The sequence below is a fragment of the Lontra canadensis genome, unplaced genomic scaffold (genome assembly GCF_010015895.1).
Source record: "Lontra canadensis isolate GAN:19392208 unplaced genomic scaffold, GSC_riverotter_1.0 scaffold106, whole genome shotgun sequence".
Taxonomy (NCBI): Eukaryota; Metazoa; Chordata; class Mammalia; order Carnivora; family Mustelidae; genus Lontra; species Lontra canadensis.
Genome location: NW_022631100.1, coordinates 6,738,601 through 6,762,417, shown reverse-complemented (window position 1 = coordinate 6,762,417; position 23,817 = coordinate 6,738,601). Strand labels below are relative to the sequence as shown.

The following is a 23,817-nucleotide window of genomic DNA, read 5'->3' as shown; positions in this document are numbered from 1 at the left end:
CTTTCTGATGGTGTCCTTTTAATTCTTTTATGTGCCTTTTTTAAACCACATCCCCCCACCCCCATTTCTGAGAAGATCATTCATTGTACAAGGCAGCTGGAAGGGGCAGAGGGACTATTAGGTAAATAAAGATTTTTGTCTTGATACCTGATTAATTCAACCTCCCCTCTCCCCATATTCCAGTGTCAATAACTCCTGCCACTTTCTGAATTCCAAGAGGGGATTTACTTTTGGAATCAGAAAAAAAAATCAATGCTTAAAGCCTTCTTTTTTGAACCCGATTTTGGGGGATCAATTATAATCTTTTATTTCCATGATATGTTTTACATAAGACTATTCATTCAAATATTGACTTAGTGTGTGTTGGGGACGAAGCTGGTTCAATCATTGAAGGGGAATATAAGATCTGTATTTCCTTCGCTGTTCCTACACATATAACACAGATTCTAATCTAATCGGAAAGACATAATACAGGCTGACATGGGAGATCAGAGTGAAAAACACACTGGGAAATGGTGTCCCAAGACCTCAGGACTTTTGCTCAGTTTGGAATAAAGGAACCTTTTCCTTCTCCCGGGGTGGAAAGAATTCTGATGTCATTGATGTATGAAGACTCATTTCTCCTTCCTAGTGTACTCATTCAGAGTGGGGAGCCCAGATTTAAACCTGTCCCATGGCATCATTGGTCATGGCCCATGAGCCCTTTGGGGTATACTCTGCGGCTGCCTGTGGGGTCCCGTGTCTTCTTCGCAGGTCGCTCAGTCTGAGGCAAATGGAGAGTCCTCTCCTCCCGCTCCTGCTGTGCGCCCTTGGGGGAGTTACTCAGCTTTCGTGAACCCCAGTTTCACTGTATGCAAAGCAAAGAGCGCAGTACCTTTCTCATGATATAAAAATTAAAATGAGACACCTGTATCCTACATGGGACATAGAAAATGAGCAGTTAATGTAAATTCTCTCTGTTCTTATATCAAGATTTTCTTTTTCTTTCTTTCTTCTTCTTCTTCTTCTTTTTTTTTTTTTTGTTTTCTCTTCTCTTTTAGTCGGGGTGAATGTCAATTAGTTTTTCCAGGTTCAAGGCACATCTGAGATTAATATCAGCCAGAACTTGAACACGGTTGCCAAATTGTAAGCTCCTTATACTGACACGTGAACCACATGAAGGGACTTTTCTCAGTGCTAGGTGATGCTAATTGCCATCTGATCTGAAGCCAGAGTTGCTTTCCTTTGTTTAATAATTTATATCTTCTCTGAGAACACTGAGCTAAAGTTTAAAATTACAGAAGGGGACGATTTATCTAAATGCCAACAAAGCTAAACTGCAGTAAAATCACCCCAGCCCCCCTCCGTGGGCTGCCACTCACTCACCACCCGGAACACCAGGTGGCATCTGAGGGAGTGCAAACGCGAGTCAGTAAGAGAGTTGAGCTCCTGAGATGTTCGGTGTCGGTCAAGGCTCGCTCTGTGGGAGTCACCAGCTCATGCTGGTGCAGAAGTCTGGCAGGGCTCAAGGAAGCAAGCACAGGACAGCACCGTGGCCCATGACCTGTGAGTTCCCGCCCTGTCATTTCCATTTATTCTCATATCAGGCGTTTACTGAGTACCTACTACGTGGCGAGTCCTCTGCTGGGCATCCTCATGAGGCTGGAGATTGGTACTCTCCCGCTGTTCATAGTCAGGGTGCAGGATGTCTACACAGGTGGCCAATGATCCCTTTCCTCCCCCTCTCCATCCATGCTCCGAAGTAGAGACAGCACAACCACCTCCTCCAGTGTCTTCTTTGTGGCATTTTGGTAGAGTGGGAGTTGAGGACAGTGAGCGAATCAGATTGGAAGGACATGAAAAAGCATTTAAAGCAATTGCAATGTGCCAGGTCTGGTACTGGGCACCATCTACATACATGTTTCAGGGTGTCCCTTCCTCCTCAGATTGAGAAACCCGGTTTCACTCCACAAACATGCATTAGTTAATAAAGGGCCGCTGCTCTTGCGTTGTGCTTCGACCTTTGTGGAAAACTTGGCAGCGTAAACTGACCTTGACCACTCAGGTGCTTGACCTCTTATTTGACTAAGACTATGACTGCTGTTCCTGGGGCATCACCAGTTCAAGCACAGTGAAAATGACCTCATCTTTGCACGTTCTGTTCCCTCTCTCTAGAAGGCTGTTTCCCAACATCCTCATGGCTGGCATCCTTCCTTCCTTGGCTGACTGCAAGGATCCCCCCCCGCTGAGGCAGGTCTCCCCTGGGCACTCCTGCTCCCTGAATTTTTGCCATTCAGTTGTTTTGCAGAGCACAGATCCACATCTAAGATGACATAGTTCACCTATTTATTTCGTGTGTTCTTTCGTCTTCCCCATAAAAGGCAAGCTTCACAAGGCCTAGGGTCTAGTGACATCTGCCCCCTGCTGTAGTCTCAGGACCCAGAAAGGCAGCTGGCCCAGAGCACGTGATCAAGAATTGTCTGTTGAATGAGTTAACCTCGATGCTATTCGGAAGCAATGACTCAGTGCTGCTGGAGGGTGGAGGGAGGTCTTCCCTCGAATGGCGGGATTAGGGAATGGACCATTCATTCACTGATGCATTCATTCCCTAGGTATTTATTGTGTCCAGTACGGTGCTGGGTTTTGGGGCAGCAGATACAGTGAGACGTGGTTTCTGCTTCCAGAGAATTCAGTCCACTGAGGGAAAAGGACACATAAATAATACAAACAGTAATGGCCATGATAGCTCACTCCTCAGGGAGCGAACTGTGTGCCCACTGCCCTCGTAAGCACATTCATGTACACAGTAGTAACTCTTCAAACTCTTTGACAAAATGAGGGATTGCTCTTTGGCTCATTTCACAGATGAGGAAACAGAGGCACAAAGAAACTGGGAGCACAGCGTGGGGAGTGTTCTGAGGTGTGAGTGGGGCGTGACAGCAGGTCCCATGGTAAGTGGGTATTCCTGGCGTGGGGAGGGGCAGCTTTGAGAGACCTGGGCGTCCTCCTCGCTCTGCTGCCTGTCTCCACTGACCTGCTCTTTTGGTTGCCGGACACCTCAACCCTCCCACACTCCCATTCCTGCTGCTGCGAACCTGGTCTCCCCTGAGCTCCGCAAATGCTCTCATCCTGACCCTGGTGACCGCCAGCCCTTTGGATCCTGACTCCGAGGCCCCTCCAGGGCTCTAAAGCAGGCACGATGGCTCAGCTCAGATGCCCCAGTTCCCCACGCTGCGCTCACAAAAGTTGTGACCTTAGACTCATGTGACACTTAGACACATACCTGCATTGGGTCCCGGTATCCTCTGTGAGAGGGGAGAGAGCGTGACCAGCCCACGTTCCACGACTGCTCACTTTGCAGGCACCCACAAAGGTCTGCAGTCACTGAAAGGGTCTGCTGGGAGTTTTCAAAATGAGAAAAGTTTAACACCTTCCACCTCCTCACCTTGTCTGCTTTGCCCTCACTCTCTTCTGGGTCTTGGGCGACCACCCTTTGTGCTTCAGAACTCTGGGAGGTCACTTGTCTTCCTCACCTAATGATGTGTTATAGAAAACAAGTTCCCATTACTTGCAAAAGTGTGACAGGAACATGAATATTAATAACTCCCATGGGTTTCCTACAAACATCCATCACCACGGCTTAGAAGGCTTGTTCTGACTCGCCTGGCATGGGGGTAACTGCGCAGCAGAACAATGATAAAGCATTCATGAACCCAGCTTAGGCAGAGTTCTTTCTGGGACTTTGAATTCCAGCGCTCCTGCGGGGCTCAGGGGTGGAAGGTTGTCTCCTCCACCTGGCTTCTGGCATGGAGATGTTTGACTTCCATCAGGGACAGTAGCTGGCAGATGTGCCAGGATCCAGGGGAGCCGGAGCAGGGGTCTTTTCTTTATCAGAAAGAAAGTTCTCCTTGTTGACAGCATCTTGGTGAGCAGGTCCATTTGATCTCATTTGAACCGGGTCTGGTTGGAGTGATGCTGAAGTCTGGAGCTGGAGAGCTGGTCTGGCACAGAGTCGTAGAACTGTAGAACTCAGAGACCATTATTTTGGGTAAACTGAGGCCATGCAAGCAAGAAGAAAGGCAGCAGCAGGACCAGGAGTAGAAAATCTGGAGGTGACCATTTCCCTTGGAGAAATGTCATTGTCACCTGTGACACAAGCTTGTCAATAAATGACACCCTTGTCATTTATTCCGAGTTTCCACTGAAATCTTTACATGGCTTCTCAGTGAAAGTCCTTTTCTCTGGGAAATATCCAATTACAGGGCATTTTCTGCTCCATGGGTCTCTGGATCCCTCTTGAGGATCTCCCGGCACTGACCTGGGCTGTAACAGAGCTCATGGGATTCCCGTCTCAGGCAGTCTTATTTTTGGAAGAAGTGGTCCCAGGATCTGGAGGGAATTTCTGACAGGGTTGTAGAATGGCTACAGTATCAGGACATTGGGGTCCCTGAGGTCAAGAAACATGATGGCTCCATTTCTTGAGTTCTGTTGCTCCGGAAACCTCATGTGGTCTTTGGGGATTGAGATCCTGGTTTGATGGCTGCTCGAGAACATTGCAGCCTGGGTCCCCTAGCTGAAAATACACTGTTAGAATGTATTTGAATGTGTATTGTTTGTGCCTTTTTAAAAAAATATAAGACTTAAAAACTCATATCTCTAACTCACAAAAATAAAATGAAAAAATCTTTGGGCTTTCTCAAGAAAACTGTCTTCTTAGGTAATTTCGATGTGATCAAGGCAGCATCTGTTTTGCTGACCTTTAGGTCACTCATCAAATCTATGATATTAATGAAAATGCTAATTTTCTTGGGCAGAAGCATGCAAAATCTCTCTGCTATACAATTAACAGTGATGGGGAAATCTGCTATTTCTTCCAGCGGTCAGATTTTCCTATAGTTGGAATTTCAACCTCTTGTGCCAGATGAGACTGTACAGAAGAATCATTGAAACGTTCATGGCTTTAGACCTCACTGCAGGAGGCCATTCCCGCCCCACAGAGTTCTGACCTAGGTTACACTGGGTCATAGCCATTTCTGCCTACCCGTGTTTACTTGGGACACAGCTTGGTGTCATGGTAGAAGGAGTGAAAGAGTTGGAACCTAAAGATCTATAATGTGAATCCTGGCCCTGAAATTTGCTAGCTGTGTGATTCTCTTTTCTGAGCCTGAGTTTTCCCATCTGTAAAAGGAAAATGTAGTAACAATGGCTCTGTACCTTATAGAATTGTCCTGAGGATAATAGAAAACCTTTGCAATGCTAAAGGGTTGTTGTTTTGTTGGATAGTGTGTAGAAATTGAGTTAGTCAAAATTTTTCTCAGGGTATCCAAGAACATTCTTTGAACCACCCATAAAATGGCTACAGGGTATATGCAATTAAATCTGATTATATGGGAAGGGTACTTTTCTGGTCAAAAGGGGAAAAATTGCCACAGCGATCATAGCAGATAACATTGGCTCTGTTCTCTCATCTCGTGAAAGAACCCTGATTTTGTTTACACATACACCCTCCTTCATCATAACCACATGTTTCTAGGGAGGTAGGCTTTCAGAAGAAGCAGATCTTGCTTGGTCTCAGCTAGTGGTTTCCAAAATTTAATGTGGACCAGAATCTCCTGGAGGGCTTTTTGAAACACCAATCACTGGGCTCTGCTCCCAGACTTTCTGATTTCGAAGGTCTGGATGGGGTCAGAGAATTGGCATCCCATGATGCTCTACTGCTGGACTGAAGACCAGGCTCTGAGCCCTACTGTCGAAGTCAGTCATGGTGGTCCCATTCTCCATGCCGGTCACTGGTCAGGTATGGGTGCTTGACTCAGTGCTAACCAATGAGATGTGAGTCATCGGCTGGGATCTTATGGGATCATAAATGGGTGTCCCCACTCCTCCAATGTAACCCAGGGAAGAGCTGGCTTCCTTTTTACTTCTGGACCCTGTTTCCAGATGGAGCGCTGGGGACCACTGCAGAGATAGGGGACTATGAAGGAAGTAATCCTAAGGACAAAGGGGACATCCCGAGAATGACTAAACAAGAAAGATAAAGAGCATCCAAGTCCTTAATAATGTCATTGGGTTGCCAAAATCACTCGAGCTGTATGTACATCTCTTATTTGCTGAGACACTTTGAGTTGGAGATCTCTGTTACTTTCAGTCAAAGGGTACTTAATGGATAAAGTGACAGTGTTACAGTTTCTCTCCCCTCATGGGGACATCAGGGTAGGTTCCATGACAAAAGTGCTGAACCCTATTTGAGGTGATGGGAGATACCTGGTGCTAGCGACTGTAGTCAGCCAGAAGCCATGTACCTAGGTCAAGGTCTAATGGGAGGAGAGTCAGGAAGGGAACGATTTTAGGGAGGGGTGGAGGCCGTGGGAGCAAAGGGCTCACAAGCTGGGAGATGCGACCATATTAGCGTAGGTTAGGAGCATAGGGTGGATGGAGGGTGTGCTGGGTAACTTAAGAGCCCCAAACTCTTGAGGACTTTGTGGTCTGAGCAGGCCATGTTGGGTGGGAAGGGGAGCCCAGGGTTGGAAAGAACAGACAAAGAGAGGCGGGCTGGGGGGATCAGAACTGGAAAACAGAAAATAAAAACATGGTGAGGGGCCTTCAGTGCTTGTGTGCTGAACAAGATATTATGTCCCCAAATGATACATTCTTTTCTGCCGTTTTCACACTGGTAACATTTTTGTCCATTAAAAGACAGTGTGGGGTCCTGAAGTGGCCTTTATCCAGAGGCGTGTATGCGATCCGAGGCAGCCAGTGATTTCACAAGAGTTATTAAGAATTCTCTCCTCAGTCTCTAGGACTTGTAAATGTGTCCCTCTGTCACCAGAAGGCTTGATCTGAATGCTTCTGGTGTTTGTCCCATTTCCTTCCTCTTACTCTCCTGGGTGTGTTCAGTGGGTCTGTACCTGCCACCCCTTCCACGGAAGCATTACCCACCGTGGGTCCGCCCTGCCCCTCTGCCCACCGCCAGGCCCAGGTTGGGAGGGGGTCCCCGTTCTCAGCATTGGTGATGAGGGAAGGAAAAGATGAGAGACTGTTCTCAGGACAGTCAGGCTAGGATGGCCCCGTCCAACAGGGCACAACACAAGCCACAAATGTAACTGTAGGATCCCTAGTAATGCCATTAAAAACAGTAAAATGGAAAAGGGATATTAATTTTAATAATATATTTTATTTATCCCAGTAGTTCTCAACCAGGGAAGATTTCTCCCTCCAGGGGGCATTTACGAATATCTAGCAATGTCACTTGGCAATGTCATCAGGCAGTTTGTGGTTGTCACACCTGGAGGGCTGCTGATGGCCTCTAGTGGCTAGAAGCCCAGGACGCAGCTAAGCTTTCCCTGAGGCACGGGGCAGTCCCCTGCAACAAAAGATGATGTGACTCCAAATGTCATTACTGCCGTGGTTGAGAAACCCTGATCTAGCCGGATATTTCCAAAATGTTTCATTGTACTCTATCATCAAATAAAAAAAAAATCATGAATCTGATATTTTGCATATTTTAAAGTTCTAAGTTCTAAAATCTAGTGTGCATTTTATGCTTATAACACATCTCCATTTAGGGCAGTCATGTTTCTTTTCTTTATTTTTTTCTTTTATTTATTTATTTGAGAGAGAGAGCATGAGCAGGGAGGAGGGTCAGAGGCAGAGGGAGAAGCAGGTTCCCTGGTGAGCAGAGAGCCTGATGTGGGACTCAATCCCAGGACCCTGGGATCACGACCTGAGCCAAAGGCAGATGCTTAACCCACTGAGCCACTCAGGCACCCAGGGCAGTCACGTTTCAACTGTTGAGCTGCCACACATGCCTAGCAGCCATAGGCCAGGTGTAGGGAGTGTCCAGTAAAATCCAGGTGGCTCTCCATGACTTCTATTTTGTGGGTGCAGCAAATCTGGTGAGACGCAACGTCTTCTGGGTGAGATTCAGGGTCCTACCACTGGTGGCAGATCCAACAATGAGGAATTGGGATAAAAGGATTGCACAGGGTCTCTTGAATGATGAAACTAGCTAGGTAGGGCTACAGGTGTATTTCCAACAACATCTTTCCGACTCCTCGCATTACTTCTGGGCAAAATGCCATCACGAGGCTGTCGTTTCCTGCTCTCTGGAGGCAAAGGTCAGCCTGCCTCCTTGGGAGATGAGTGAGCCAGAGCTGGCGTCAATGAAGCTTTGAGGATTTAGGTATTGATCGCCAAGGCTTTCATGTAGTTAAAACAAACAACCAAGCAACACCCTTTGCCTCCTCCAAAGTACTCTATAATTTTTTCCATTTGAAAGATGAGAAATTAAGGTTTTCAGGTTAAAGAGAAGGTGACCGTGTAGTAATCAGAGCTTTAGAACGATCCCTGCCGACCTTGGTTCCACATGCTGTATGGCGTAATCCCCAGTTGGAGGGCTGCGCAGCAACTCATTAGTCTCAAGGAGCGGCAAGGATGATTCTGTAGTGAGGGAGTAATTAAATGTGACATGGCAGCAGGCGGATGGTTTCGAGGCACACTCAGGGGTCTGTCACGGGGTGGGGGGGGCGCTTTCCCGTCTCTGCCCATGAGGGAAGGTGTGGAGAAGCCTGCAGAGTCCCTTGCGGGAAGCTGTGGGGCCAAGGCCCAGCAAGGTTTCCGGCATGATCCCCAGGCCAGGGCAGTGAGCCAGTTGGTGTGGGGACAGGGCCTCAGGGAAGGACCCCTGGGGAAGCCAGGCCCCATCTGCAAAGCAACAGGGCCCCGTCTGTGGTGCTGCTGATCCTTCCTGGGCTACAGGGAACCCGTCCTCAGCGTTTGCAAGCCGGCTGCTTATCTGTCTTCCATCGGACAGGAGCCTGCTGTGTTTACCTTAAGTCAGAGTGAAGAATGCCACCCATTGTTCCAGAACCCTCTGAAACCTGAGCACATCTGACAGGCCAGGCTTTGTCTCAAATGAAGGAAGACAAAAGAGCATTTTCTCATTTTTATAGTATTGATAGGACACCTATTTTCATAGGATTGTAGGCTTGGAGAGGGACTTACACAGTTCACCTTTTGAGAAAGCCCTTCACTCAGCTTTCCCACACACCTAAAAATCTACCCTATTTTTCCAAGTCTGCCAGGGAAGGAGCTTATAAAAATCTTTTTGGGAACACATTCAATTTCTCATTAGCTCCCAATGAAGATAGATTGAGCACAGACTTTGTGCAGGGGCTTAAGAGCCAAGAGACTAAAGGAAAGGGAAGATACAGCTTCTACTTTTAAGGAGCTCGTGAAGAGACATAAAAAAGACAGGTGACAAGTGCCAAATGGATGGCACATCTAGATCCTTGGGTCTTCAGAAGAGGAAGCTGTAATGGGAAGGGACTTCCTGTGGTAGATGAACTTCAAGTTGGTCTTCTAGGGTTGGACAGAGGGGAGGGGTTGGTGTGAGGGAATTGCATCTCCTGCTCTCCCTTCCCCTGTCCCCCAATTTTAAGTTGAGTTTCTATAATGTTTCAGCAGCAAACCAGGCACCGTGGATCAGGCTCTGTCCCAGACTGATAGCAACTCACAACAGACTGATGCAAATTCCCTGAAACTTACTTTCCATAGAAATGGGACTCAGCCCCACACGCTCACTCATTCAGATATTTGCTGAGCACCTGTCCTGTGCTTGGTGCAAAGGACACGGTGGGAAACAAGACAGACACAAGCCCTGCTTCCAGGGTCTAGGGAGGCGGGAGATAAGTAATGACAAGTGTGCTAAGAATTATGCAAAGGGGAGGCAATGGGTCCTATGGGTTGTACAGAGCAAGCTGTTTAACCCGGTCTGGGAGGAAAGGCCTCCCTTGGGAAGTCCTGTGTAAGCCGGCAGGTGAAGGCAGAGAGGGGCACAAGGTGGGAGGAACATGCACCTCAGAGGGAGGAGACCGCACAGAGGACCAAATGCAGCTTTTGACAAACCAAAGGTTTCCAGGATGGGTGCAGCAGGGATGGGATGAAGCCCAAACATTTGGGCTGGCCCTTTCTGGGCTGCAAAGGGGCCATGTGTTCCCATGGCACAAGGTCAAAATAAATCAAAGCTAAAATAAACATCCTGTCTCTTAGCAGTAGGTGTCGAGAGGAGGCTCCCTCCTTGCACAGCTGCAGAGGACCAGTGAAGACCACATGTGTCTGGTCTTGGAGGGTCCCTGCTCTGGTCCCTGTACCTGTTGCCTCCCCTCCTTCCCCATTAGCCTCCTAGCCGGGGACTCATGCATGCCCTCGAACTGTAAGCTCCGCCCCACCGGTCCCTGGGTTAATTTCCACTGTGAAGGAAGTGCTAGGACACAGAGTCTCTGAGTGCCTGACAGGCGGGGCACTCATCGAGGGTGTGTTTCTCTGCTGCGCCCGGAGCAGGGCCTGGCATTCAATTCTTTCTTGGGGTGGGCTGAGTCCTGAGTAGCCGAGGAAGCTCCAGGTGGCTGTCTTTTGAAATGCCACCGAGTTTGTTCATAATTGGGCTTCTGCCTCAGTTTCCCTGCTTAATATTCCCGTTACTTGCCAAGCTTGGAGATTTGCCCAGAAACTCCGGTCTCCCAGGTTTACTGAGCACCTGCTGAGTGCAGAGACCCGGCCGGGTTGTTGAGGCCAGCGTACAGAATAAAAAAAGCATCCTAGATGACCTGGCCCAGGATCACATACCCCGAGCGTTTGTAATGATTTAGTGTGCTGGATTATCATTCGTATTTTGAAAATGTGAAAATCATCTTTTTCATTCCTTCAAAGGGCGAGGTGATTCTTAATATAAATATGACTTTAAGAAATTTCACCCTTAAAAAAAAAAAAGAAAAAAAAATTTCACCCTTTAAAAAAAAAATACAAGGTCTACATAGGTGTTGACAACGGTTTCTTTTGTCTTCCAGCTGCCAGCAGTTCCAGCATTCATTTTATTTTTGTTCATGGAGTCCACATGAGGTGGAAAAGGGTGCTAGTCAGGAGATGGGCTAGAATCCAGAGTTCTGGATTCTCAAAGCTTTCACCCTCCACCTCCGACCTCTCTCCACAGATCTTCTCCGAGTTCCCCACCCTCCAGCCTTCTTCACGTTTCTGTTCAAACCATCCCTCTGCCTGGAATGCCCTTCTGTTTACCTTCTCTTCCACGAAGCACTCTTCTCTCCCATTTCCATCGGCTTTCCTTCATTGTCTCTGACTTCTTCCTCTACCCCTGGCTTCTGTGTTCGCTCTCATCTTTCACCTGGTCCTCTGCGTGGACGCATGTCCTCCTAAGTCACCCATGTACAGTTAATATTGAGTTTTGAGGGTTATTCTAGAAAGCTGACAAGATATCTTCCCAACTGTCCAATTCAAACAGTTCATTTTTAAATTTAGGGAATATGGAAGATTGAAAAACACAAGGTTCTCCACTGACCGTGAAAGAATGGTCAAGAGCACAGGGTTCAAACTCGAGCTTTGTGAAGTTGGGCAACTTACTTAGCCTCTCTGAGCCTTAGTCGTCTCAGCTGGGAAGAGAAAGGGTAAACCTTAGGTTGTGGGCTCACTGCGAGTACCTCATGAATATTCTGTGGCAAATGCTTAGCATTGTTTCTCACAAGTAATACGCACTCGATACTTCGGAACTATTGTTACGATAACCATGGTAACAGTTTCAAACTCTTATTTATAATGTTACTTCTATTAAAAATACTTTGCAGATTCCAACTACCAATCTTGGGAGTAAAATCTGGATCCATTCCGTTATCAAGCTGTGGACTGTTCCTTCCCTCAGAATGGAGAAGGGATTCGCCTCCCATCATAGAAACATCCACGGTGTCAGCAGAAAATGGACCAAATGTACTTGACTTTCTTGTCTGGGCCTAACAGTTGCGTCAGGCGGCTGGATGGTCCTTTCGGTGTGAAACCAGCAGTCACTTGACTCAGTAGCAGGTGCTTTTTATAGCACCCAAGTTCTTTCCTGGAACCTTCTCATATTTGTGACACGGGCCATGTGCTAGGAAGACTGCAGGCACGCCCTGTTGGTTCACAGTGGGATGCACCGATGGCAGACACGGCCTTTGGTTCCGACAACAAGGTGGAACCAGGGGCCCCTCCTCATCCCACCCAACCTTCTGCCCTGGGCCACTAAGGCTGTCAGAATAACTGGCTCGTCTCCAGTTAGGACGAATTTCCATGACCACTAATGGGTAGTTAGGGACAGCATCCCAGTTTAAATAAAGGCTTTCATGGACCTGGAAAGCCGCTGAGTAAATAACCATTTATCTGCCTGTCACTTAGAGGACATCACATGGAACCATGTTCCAGGACTTGCAAAGGCGGAGGAGCCATAGATCATGATGGAGCATAAAAGTTACGTGTGAACAGGCTGTAAAACCGAGCAACTGTTTACCTCGGTGAAGGTTTTATTTACATGCCCTCCAGCAGATACTTAGCGGTACTCTGTACGAGGCTGTGGATTGGATCGTGGCTTCAAGCAGAGCCTGGCGAAGGGGAGCTGCCACGGGTAGGTGCCAATTGCAGCCTCTGATTTTGGGGGCCCAGAGAAGACCTCTCTGGCTCCCTCCAATGTTCTTTTTGCCTGCTGGATGCTTAAAACTTCTCAGAACTAAAGCTTTATTTCTATGATTCCAGAAAATTCAATTGGACAAATTCAACACTGAAATCAATGCAAAACACAGAAATAGCTACATTCTTTGCAGAGTGCTTCTGCATGTGGGCTCTTCTTGATCCCCAGATGCTCCAATAAGTCGGATCATTGCCCCCAATTATGAGGAGGGACCTGTGACTTGGAGAAGTTAAGTGGCTTGTCTGAGGGCACAGGAAGGTCACAGCCGAACTGCCTCCTTTGTGATCTTTCCACTAGAGCAGGCTCTTGCATTAAATACCTTCCACGGGGAAGTCCACGGCTTAAATGAATTCCAGCCTGCGGGCCAGTCTTGAAAGGTGGAGATGTGAATGGGAGAGTCAGTTCAGCAGTCTTCCAGGGTCCTCAGCTGGGGGGTGGGGAGGGTCCTGAGGTCCCCCCCTCCTCTGCAGTGCTCCCTGTTTGTTCCTGGGCTGACCTTACCCAAGACACCCTCAGACGGTGCGTGTGCACGCACTTCCTCCACTCTCTGCGGTGTTCATCTCGTCCCATGTTTGCATTCCCTGCTGGGACTGGAGCCCTGTTCTGACCCCGGGTCTCTGTGGCTGAAGTCCTGGACACCTGCTACTTCCCTGCCCATTCTCTCCCCTAGGAAGTAAGGTCCATTCCTTCTCCTCCCACCCTCAGCTGGGGTTTGATTCTTCTGGAGCAATCTGCCAGAAGTGAATGCTGATTGACGCTTATTCCCTCTGACTTGTGCTATTGCCGGAAACTGTCAGTGCCTTCATTCACTGAACTCATTTTTATTGAGCACCTACTACATACAAGACACAATCCAGAGTTGATTTTCCTTGGTTCTCAAGGCAACCCTAATGAAACAGGAGTTAGCCACCTGCCTTTAGAAACCACACTGTGTGCTACCACTGTCTAGCTCACCAGATGCCCTAAGGCTGGGCCAGGGACCACTACAGCTCGTATTCACTATCAGTCATGGGACCTGACAGCTTGCTGGGGACACTGAGAAGGCTGGAGGCCAGGGTGGGTGATGGCTGGGAAATGGGTTGTAAGAAATCCTTAAGACAACATGGGGATTTCTTCAAAAGATTTTATTTATTTATTTCCTTGAGAGATAGATAGAGAGAAACAGCAGGAGAGGGGAGAGGATCAGAAGGGAGAAGCAGGCTTCCCACTGAGCCAGGAGCCAGATGCAGGACTCCATCCCAGGACTCTGGGATCATGACCTGAGCCAAAGGCAGTCGGCTAACCACCTGAGCACCCAGGCGCCCCTCCTCCTTCTTCTTTTTAAATATTAGTTTCAGAGGTAGAATTTAGTGATTCATCAGTCGCATGTAACTTAATATTACCAAGTCCTGGCTGCCTGCAGCTCCAGGTGACTCAGTGAGCAAGTGACCCTGCTGAGTGACAGTCACTGAGCCAAAGAGAAAATGGGATAATTTATAGAAAAGGGTAATAAGGAATGACCTTGAACCCCATTGTTTAATCCTATTACTTCACAAGCTGCAACACTTTCAATTCACAGATCCTGGCGGCAGGACTTGAATGAATCTTATCTGAATTTCTGCTTTATTTATCTCCCCGCTAGCTTCAAGGATCCCCTTTTGTGAATGACAACTCAATCAATTCCATAACATACAATTTTACACAGTAGGAACCTAGTCCCGTACCCCCTTCGTACGTGTAATTGTCAGCTGCTTTCCTGAATAGCCTGTGTGTGTTTCAAAGCCAAGTTATTTTCATCTCCTGACTCCCCAGATGGAGTGACACTGTGGGATGGACACGATTCTGACTTAAAGCTGAAGATTCTCTCCTCTCCCCCTCTTTGTTCACAGGCAGCTCTCCCTTGTCTCAGCCGGAGCTGCCAGCGCACATTCAATTTCCCATCAGTCCAGTCCAGTTAAGGAACCCACAGCTTGATCGGCAGCTTCATTTTAGAAGCTTTCTGAGAGGGTGGGGTTTTATACTTTGTTTCCCATGCTCTTGGAATGCTGCCAAAGCAAACGAAGGTAAAATGAACATGTATATCTTGGCTTTGTTTTCCAGGGCTGGGTAACATGATGGACAGGATTGTATTAGGAGAGGAATTAAGGAGGAGATGGGCAGCACACATTGGTTGATCCACAGAGTCCATGGGTAATGAACTGGGAAAAAAACTGCTGATTGAAATTTTGAATCATTAAAAGCTTTGAAATCAACAGCTTCTTTTAGAATTTCAATCTTCCGTGATTTGCTCAGAGTCCGTGCTGCAGTGGTCTGAGCCATGGGCCAAATGGTCAATGAAAATGATCAGGGTTTGCTCACGGCCTCTGTTGTTTCAGAGAGTATATTAAACACTTAAAAAAACTGCTGTAACTCTTCTGTGCACCAGAGCGGCCATCACAGTATAGCACTCCCTGGACTTACACTGATTTAAAATTTGCATTTCTCATTATTTGCAAATGACCCTCCAGGTTCAAAATATATTATAATTTGTATTTTTGTTGAAGCATGAATTAGAATTGCACTTGCTGGCCGGGGTGCTGGAGTGTCGTGCGGGGTTACAGGGCTGGTGAGCCAGTCTAACACCCTGCCCCCAGGAGCTCAAAGAAACAGTGTTTCTCTCTCATCGTATATGCATGTTACGGGGCGGGGGCTGGGGGACTTAGGTGATCTAGTGGTTCTTTGTGAATCGGGGAGATTTATAAAGGTCTTGGAAAGAAGTACTCTTTGAGTGTCATGCTATGGGGTGGGGTATGTCTTATAGTAATGAAACCAAGTAGTGCAATGCCCTTCTTATCTGGACATTAAGATATGACTTATTTTGAGATCAGTCTGTAAAGAAAAGGTGGGGGTTGCTGAGCAGGAACTATAGATGTTCCCATGTCTACCTACACTAAAACTCATGCTCTTAGCTCAAAGGTGATCTCAAATCCTTGCTCAGTCTGTCCTCTGCTCTTTTCTCTTTGGTTTGGGCCACAGATGCAAAGAATTGAAGTCAGCGTCCTAAGGAGCTCCTGGCACCCGCCTCTTCATGGTCTCTCACTTGGGTTAGTCTATTATAGTATTTCCCACCTTCATGTCCATCCTGATGTCTATTGTCTTCTTCATGTACAGTAAACATGCATATTAATGTGTTTAGAATATGTCATTGAAATGTATGATTAGATTCACATAATAGCACTTTAGTATATGCTTTTTCCTTTCCCATTCTTTTCTTTTTTTCTTTTTACTGTTTCTGTTCTGTGTAATTTTTTAGAGTTTATCCATGTTGGCGAATGTGCTTCTGGTCAATTCTTCTGCTACGTCATCTTCCAGAGTGTGTCCACCATGTTTTGTTTACAACCCCATTGTTGGCTCAAGGCTTTGTTGTCATAAACAACCCTTTTCTAAATGCTCCCATATGGCCCTAGGTGAGTGTTCCTGGGGCATTATCCCTGGAGTGGGATCATATGTCATAGGGTAATTGCACACTTCATCCCACGTAGCACTGCCATCTTGCCCTCCAGGATGTCTGTTCCACTGTCCTCTCCTGATGGGAGTGAACCAGGCTTCCCATATCCCCACGTTCTCATCAGTGTAAATTTTTTTTCCCAGGGTGATTCATATAGATATGTTTCTTTGGTTTAATTTACCATGTTTCTGATTATTAATAATGTAACACATCGCTTGATATATTATTGGTCACTTGGATTTCCCCTTCTTGGATTTGTCTGGTCATATGCTCGTCCATTTTACTACTGGCTTTCTTGTCTTTTTCATTAATTTCTTAGAATTCTATGTATATTTTAGATGTTAATTTCTGTAGGTTTTAGCTGATATGAATTTATTCTGATATCTTTAGCTGAGATTATTTTATAAGTGGCAAATGTTTCATTTTAGAATAATTTTAGATTTACAAAAACTTGTAAAGATACTCCAGAGAGTTTCCATGTCCCTTTTACTGAGCTCCCTCTAATGTTAACCATCTTAAATAATTTGGCACATTTGTCCAAACCAGGAAATTAACATTGGTCTAATGCTATTAGAAAAACCACATATTCAGATTTCAGGGTTTTTCCCCCCATCGATGTCCTTTTACTGTCCCGGGATCCAATCTGGGATACCACATTGCATTCAATTACTTTATCTCCTTAGTATCCTTTGATCTATGACAATTTCTCAGTCTTTCCTTGTTTTTCATGATCTTCATAGTGTTGAAGAGTACTGGTCAAGCATTTTGTAGAATGTCTCTCAATTTGAGTTTGACTGCTATTTTCTTTATGATTAGACTGGGCTTATGCATTTCTTGGAAGAACACTGTAGGAGTAAAAATGTGCTTATCATGTATCAAGGGTTTTACAATATCGGTATGACTTAACAATGTTAACCTAGACCACTTGGGTGATATCTGCTAGTTTTCTCCAGTGTAAAGTTAAATATTTTCCTTTCTGCATGTTATTCTTGGAAGTGAGTCATGAGGTTCAGCTCATACTGAAGGGGAGGGGAATTAAGCTTTACCTTCTAGACAGTTGAGTATCTATATACATTATTAGGAATTCTCTAAGGAAGAAGGGATTCTTAATTTTAATGTAATCAAAATAGATTTTTTTTTTAAACCATATGGCTTGTGTTTTTGAGGTCTTTTCTTCACAGATACAAAAAATTGAGGATCTTTGAGATGAAATTTACCAGGATTACCTGGATTGGTCCTAAATCCAAAGACAAGTATCCTTACAAGAGACAGAGGAGGGGAAGATGCAGACATACAGAAAATAAGTCCATGTAAATGCAGAGACAGAGAGGGAGTGAGGCAGCCCCAGCTGAGGAAAGCCAAAGAATGCTGACTTCCAGCAGAAGCTGGATGAGGCCAGGAACAGATTCTCCCCTTGAGCTTCCAGAGGGAATGCGGCTCTGCCAACACCTTAATTTTGGACCTTTAGTCTCTGAAACTGAGAGAAGAGGTTTCTGTTGCTTTAAGCCAGTTTGTGGTAATTTATAAACAGCAGCCCCGGGAAACTGATACAGGTATTGATGGCTTCTGCTCTTTGTTTTTCAAAACTGTCTTTAATATTCATGGACTTTTGTTCTTTCATACTCATTTTAGCATCAATTTGATGAGATGTTTAAAAAAAGCCTGCTGAAATTTTGTCTGTAATTCCATTAAATTTATGAATTAATTTGGGGAAGAATTTTATACCTTCACGGTGTTAAATAATCTCCCCCACGAGCAGTGGATTTTTCTCTGCTCCTCAGAACTTGTATGATTTAATGCGTTTTAAAAATTTCTCCATAAAATTTTTAATATTTCTCTATAAAATTCTTGTGTGTTGTTTTTGAAAACATTTAGAGTTTTGCTTTTTGCTTACAGTCTTCATGTTGTTAGGGCCCGTGATCAAAGGAACGAGACTGATACAAAGCGAAGGTCAAGCGAAGCTTTATTTCGTGCCAAGCATGGAGAATCAAACAGATTCTTAAAGAGAGATCGACCCCTCCCAGCCTCACAGACTAACTTATATAGAGCAAAGGCCATGTGGTTGAGCCTGGCTGCACACAGGTGGCCAATGAGATTGTAACACACAGAGAAAGCTGCATAGTCATGCTAGGTCATGCATAGGTGGCCAATTGAATTACAGTTTACTCTATAGTAGATATTTGAACTAGCCTATCACCTTGGTCAGAATTGGCACCCAAAAGGCACCCAAAAGACGGGGCCCACATTCTTTCAGGGAGATAGTGATTGGATGTCTCCACCTGGCCTGACCCGCCCTTGTATTTGGGCTCTGTTATCTGGGACTGGTCGACCATATTTTACTAGCTTTCCGGACTTGCTTTTAAGTAAGTCCCCTGGGGGGGCAGGGTCAGTTTAAGTTTTACTGCATAAACAACAAAATGGCTGTTCAACCGAGATGGAGCCGCTCTGGCTAAATGGGCCCTTAAAATGTCTCATTTCATCCGCCAAGGCATCAAGAACCCTGAACAGCCACAGCAGTAGTGAGTACCTTCGTCTTATTCTGGTATTAAAAGGAATACATTTAAAATGCACTGATTATGATATTGTAATACCATAGTATGGTGAAAGAGCTGCACCTGTGCTGGTTACCATACTTGCGGTAAACACAGCATCATGTATGGAGAAGTCGAACCATTATGTGGTACACCTGAAACAACGCAATATTGTGTGTCAACTATACTCAAAAAATTAGAAAAAAAAATGCATTGATTATGTTGAGGTTTCCTCTGGGTTTTTGGGCAGATCTCCTTTCTCCTTTATCAACCTAAGGGATTTTCTTTTTATTCTTGATTCAAAGGAATGGGAAAATAGACCTTATGTCTTGATAGGAGTAGAGGCCCAGTTACATTGCAAAGGTCAAGGACACAGTGACAAGTGGAAGATTGTGACCATTTTGCCCATTGTGACCATCTATCTACCCTACCCCCATCGGGTAAGTTATTAGCCATGTTTGGCACAGTAGATTTCTGGGTGGAAAAAAGATGATGGGATTGGCAGTTGTGGCGTCAGAGACTTCTTTGTCAGGAGAGAAATATCCAGAGCTTAGAGATGGTGTTGATGAAATGTAACTAGTCACAATAGGGACATCATAGGGGCAGAAGTCTACAAAATGTTTTCTGAGGATTTCTTTTCTTTTCTTTTCTTTTCTTTTTTTTTTTTTTTTTCAGAGTAGATTCCCAGGAAGTAAAACCTTTCATGTTGTGGAATTGGCCAACAATTTGAGCACCAATCCATCAGCAAATATTTAATAAGTCATTATTGCAGGCGAGGCACTATTATAGTGTTTGGAGAAATACAAAGAAAAAGACAGTTTGCCCTCAAAACACTTTCCATCTGTTAGGAAGATACAACAAAGGGGCCCCAAAGGGGCCAAGGGACTGGTAATACAAAATGAAATGTAACAGACATCAAAAGAGAGGTCCATAGAGATGGCAATAAAACATTCAGAGATTAAAAAAAAAAACCTTGAATATATATTCAGTATAATGAAAACCAGTGGAGAGGGTGATTCACTTTTCATCACTAGGCCTTCAAAGTATTTCAATGCCAAAAAGAAAGGGACATTTATATTAAAATTTTGTCACCAGTGGCACCCTACTAAGTGAATGTCCTAGAGGTATGAGAGAATTATTGTGACTTTGAAAAGAGCTTCCCACAATTTGGTTCTACGAATTAAATGTAAGAGACATGAACAGGTTTCCAAATCTTCCGTACTTGAGCCTCTCCACTAACAAACCACAAATAACAAAACTAACTCAATGCATGTGTTGACATGAGAATTAGCTAATAGAAACCATTGCGAAGCACTGTGGAAATCTTAAGTGCTGTGCAACTAGGTCAATAATGGATGTTGGCTTTCCTCCAGTTGCTCCTGAATCAGGGGAGGAGTTCAATGACAGTTGAGTGACCATTTAACCTGCTAATCAGGCGACTGGCGGGATGCCTGATGATAGACAGAAGGAGAAAATTTATGGAAGACAAAGATTGGGGAAGCAAAAGAGATCAGATATCATGCCTCCCACCCAGGGCACTGCAACCATTTTGGGCAGGATGAATTTTTACACCTGTTTTTTTAGTGTTTTGAGGACACTTGGCATCACTGACCTCTGTGGAAATAAACCCCCGTGTACCTACCTCACTCTCTGCCCCAACTTGTGAATATAGCAACTACCTCAATAAGAAAAGCCAACTGACTTCCAAATCCTGTACCTCCCCTCTGGTTGAAAATCGCTGAAACAGAGAGAAGCCCTCGGGAAAGACTATTGTCAGGGTGTTTAGAGGAACCAGAGTTTAAAGATGCAATTAATGGGGGAAAGTGTAAGGTCTAATTAGAATGACAACAATAATTCAGTATTTGAGTGGATTTCAAGTGGGTTCACTTTGTCCAGCTCTGCCAGACTGTTCTTCTTAAAAATTTGCTTTCATCTCATCATGGCTCTGCCCTAAAATCTTCAGAGACTCCCTGTTTCTTAAAAATGCAGACCACATCCCTAAGCCTGACATTTGCCTTCCCTCTAAAACACATTTCCAACCCCTTATCTTCCATTTTCTCATGTAGACTTTTCTGGTTCTAGTGAGTAGAGCCTGACCAAAAAACCAAAAACGTGAATGATCCAGAATGACCAAGATGGGAAATGAATTCATGTTAAGCTATTTTGTGATTGAAATTTTAATGAAGAGTTTCAAATAGGGTCAGTCCCAAGGTGTAATCCTTTGTCACTCTGGTTTTGGGACTTGTTAGCAATAGCGCGCCTGCCCACTTTCTCCGGTGTTGTGGTGTTGTTCTGATCACAGTCCCACCACTGGGACCCCAGGCATTTGTCCCATACTAGTATGACAGTCTTTGCTCCCAGATGGGTCCCTCACCGCTGCCATCTGGTCTTCTGTATAGAGGTTGTCATTTCCAGGGGATTGAACTTCAGTAGGAACTGCTTCAGCTGAATACAAGATCTATTGCTACCTGAAAAACTTGTCCATCTGAGGCTTCCGGGTCTAGAAATTAAGTTTTTTCTTTGTTATCCATTTGGTATGATGAAACCTCAATTTAGCATTGTCTGAAAATTGCAAATATCTGTAATGTTGCACAGAAAAAGTATCATATAAATCTAAATACTCTTTTTTAAAGATTTTATTTTTGAGTAATCTCTACATCCAATGTGGGGCTTGAAATTACAACCCTGAGATCAAGAGTCTTATGCTCCACTGACTGAGCCAGCCAGGTGCCCCAAAACTCTTAGAATTTCTAACTTACAAATTAAATCTTGACTTTTCATCCATGACAGAAATCTGGGATGCATTCATCGTGGCCTCTCTCCCTTCTCTTCCTAACCAGTCCCATATCCTGATGATCTCACTTCCTAAATAGTTCTGAAATGTCTTCACTCCTTTCAATCCTACACATAGGTCTTAGTTCAGATTCTTACCAGCTCTCATTTGGGTTAACAAATAAACTCCATGTGTGCTGACTTTAGCTCCCACACCAACCCTGCAAGGCAGTATTAGCCCTATTTGCTGATAAGGAGGCAGTCTCAGGAAGGGTAAGTGATTTTCTCCACTAATGCCACGCATTAGTAAGTTTCTGAACTGGGGTTTGAATCCAGTTCTACTTGATTCAAAATCCCTGCTTTTTAACCCATACTCACTGTCTTTTCTGTATCCTGCCTTCTCTTTTCTTTCCTTTTTTTTTTTTTTTTTTTGGCTAGAACTTCCTTGTGAATCATTGTGGGAGAGCTATGGCCTATTTAGTGGACAACACAGTGGAAACAATTTTCTGGGATCTGGGTGAGTATCAGAATCAGAAGCATCATGATATAACACATACAAAAATAGGGTAGAATTCACTTTTAAGTCTTAATGTCTGCACTAAGAATCACCTCAAATACTGTATTTTTTTTTTTTTTAAGATTTTATTTATTTATTTGAGAGAAAGAATGAGTTAGGGAGAGGGAGAAGCAGACTCCCTGCAGAGCAGAGAGCTGGATGCTGGACTCGATCCCAGGACCCTGGGAATCATGACCTGAGCTGAAGGCAGACACTTAACCGACTGAGCCACCCAGGTGCTCCTCAAATACTGCTTTTTTTTCTTTCTTGACTTTTCCATATGCCTGGGAAGTCAGTGTGAGCAAGAGCTGAGACTGTGGCGGCCGGAGCACATCTATGTGGCTGGGAGAAGGATTCGGGGCATGCCCAGCTGTGGGGGGCTGTGAGGCCTGATGGTGAAGGTCCTACCAGTCAGCGGGTATGGACACGTCCTCCTGAAGGCAAAGGGTACTCACACAGTATTGCTGAGTTGGAGAGTGATGAAATCCATGTGTGGATTTTGATGGATTTTTATGTGGATTATTCCAGATTCAGGTACATGGTGGGTGGGGTCGGGGAGAGATTAGGAGACAGGAAGGAGGTCCTGCAGGAATGGAGACAGTGGGATATTGGTTGGAAACTGGTCGATGGAGTAGAACAGATGGGAAAGACGCCACAGAGAGGGAGTAATGGGATTTAGTTGGTCGTGGTGGGTAATGGCATCATGAGATGGGAAGAATAAAGCATCATTAGAGAACTGGGGAGATCAGAAATGGGAACTTATTTGGGGTGGAAAAGAGCTTAATTTAAAACAGCATTTTGGGGGTGACTGGGTGGCTCAGTGGGTTAAGCCGCTGCCTTCAGCTCAGGTCATGATCTCTGGGTCCTGGGATCGAGCCCCGCATCAGGCTCTCTGCTCAGTGGGGAGCCTGCTTCCCTTCCTCTCTCTCTGCTTGACTCTCTGCCTACTTGTGATCTCTCTCTCTCTGTCAAATAAATAAATAAATAAATAAATAATCAATCTTAAAATAAAACAACATTTTGGATTGGGGGGGTATTTTGGGGTGGAGGTAATTTAAAAAGGGTCTAGTTGGAAGTATTTGCATTGAAGAGATCATCCCTTGCCTTTCAGAGACACCACCAGAGGGGGAATGTGAATCTTTTACCCATCTATTTAGGACTCCCGAAGACAGAGATGAGCCTTCTGTTCCCAGTGATCACCGGCCCCCAGATGAAGCCAGCCTCAGGATAATAAACCAGGTAATTATCTCCATCCTTCCTGTGACAATAATGGTGTTGAGGCAGGCAAAAATTCATCAGAGGCGGCTTCGCAAGCCCCCAGGGAGAGTGATGATAAAGGGGCTGATTGTCAGAATCTGCCTCCGCAGCCTTGCACCAGGGTGGCGTGATGACGGCCGAGGGCCACATGGTGCCCCCAGAGTAAAGCAGCGTGCAGATGAAAATGGAGAGACACCTACCTCCCAGCCCGGCACCCCACCAAGTCTGTGTAGATGGTCTGGATCAGTAATTAGAAACACGGTGCAATAAATATTGAAAGAAACTTCTGTAAACATTGTAGAGGACAATGAAATTAGAAATAATAAGCAGATGGGCTTTTATTCAAAGCAAATAATGCCAGATGGACTCAGTATCTCTTTTCTTTCTTTCTTTCTTTCTTTCTTTTTCTTCTTTTTTTTGGATAAAAGTACAAAGTTGGTAGATGAAGGGAAAATGGCACGTTTGATGTCATGTGTTTGAAGATTGTTAAAACATTTGAGTCTTCCAAGAAGTCTGATTTGCAGACTTGGCTCAGAATGCCTGGAATAGAAGCGCATACCTGACAAAAAAAGTTGGATAAATGCTACTAATTGGGCGGTGGAAAGAGCTGGAAACTGGGCTGGCAGGACAGTCTCAGGAGGGGTGTTCCAACCACCACATAGCTTTGGAGCCTGAAGGGACCTTTGAGATCATTGGTCCCAACCCTCTCATTTAAGGATAAGAAAACCCAGTCAAAAGGAGACAATGACTT

The 23,817-nt window shown here is 45.2% G+C and overlaps 1 long non-coding RNA gene across 1 annotated transcript; it reads left to right on the top strand.

Annotated features, from left to right (window-relative positions):
• The first annotated feature begins 12,393 nt into the window (after positions 1-12,393).
• Positions 12,394-23,340, top strand: LOC116855806. Its single transcript, XR_004380439.1, has 3 exons — positions 12,394-12,421; positions 22,921-23,048; positions 23,177-23,340. It is a non-coding gene; the product is annotated as an uncharacterized LOC116855806 (long non-coding RNA).
• Positions 23,341-23,817: the final 477 nt, after the last annotated feature.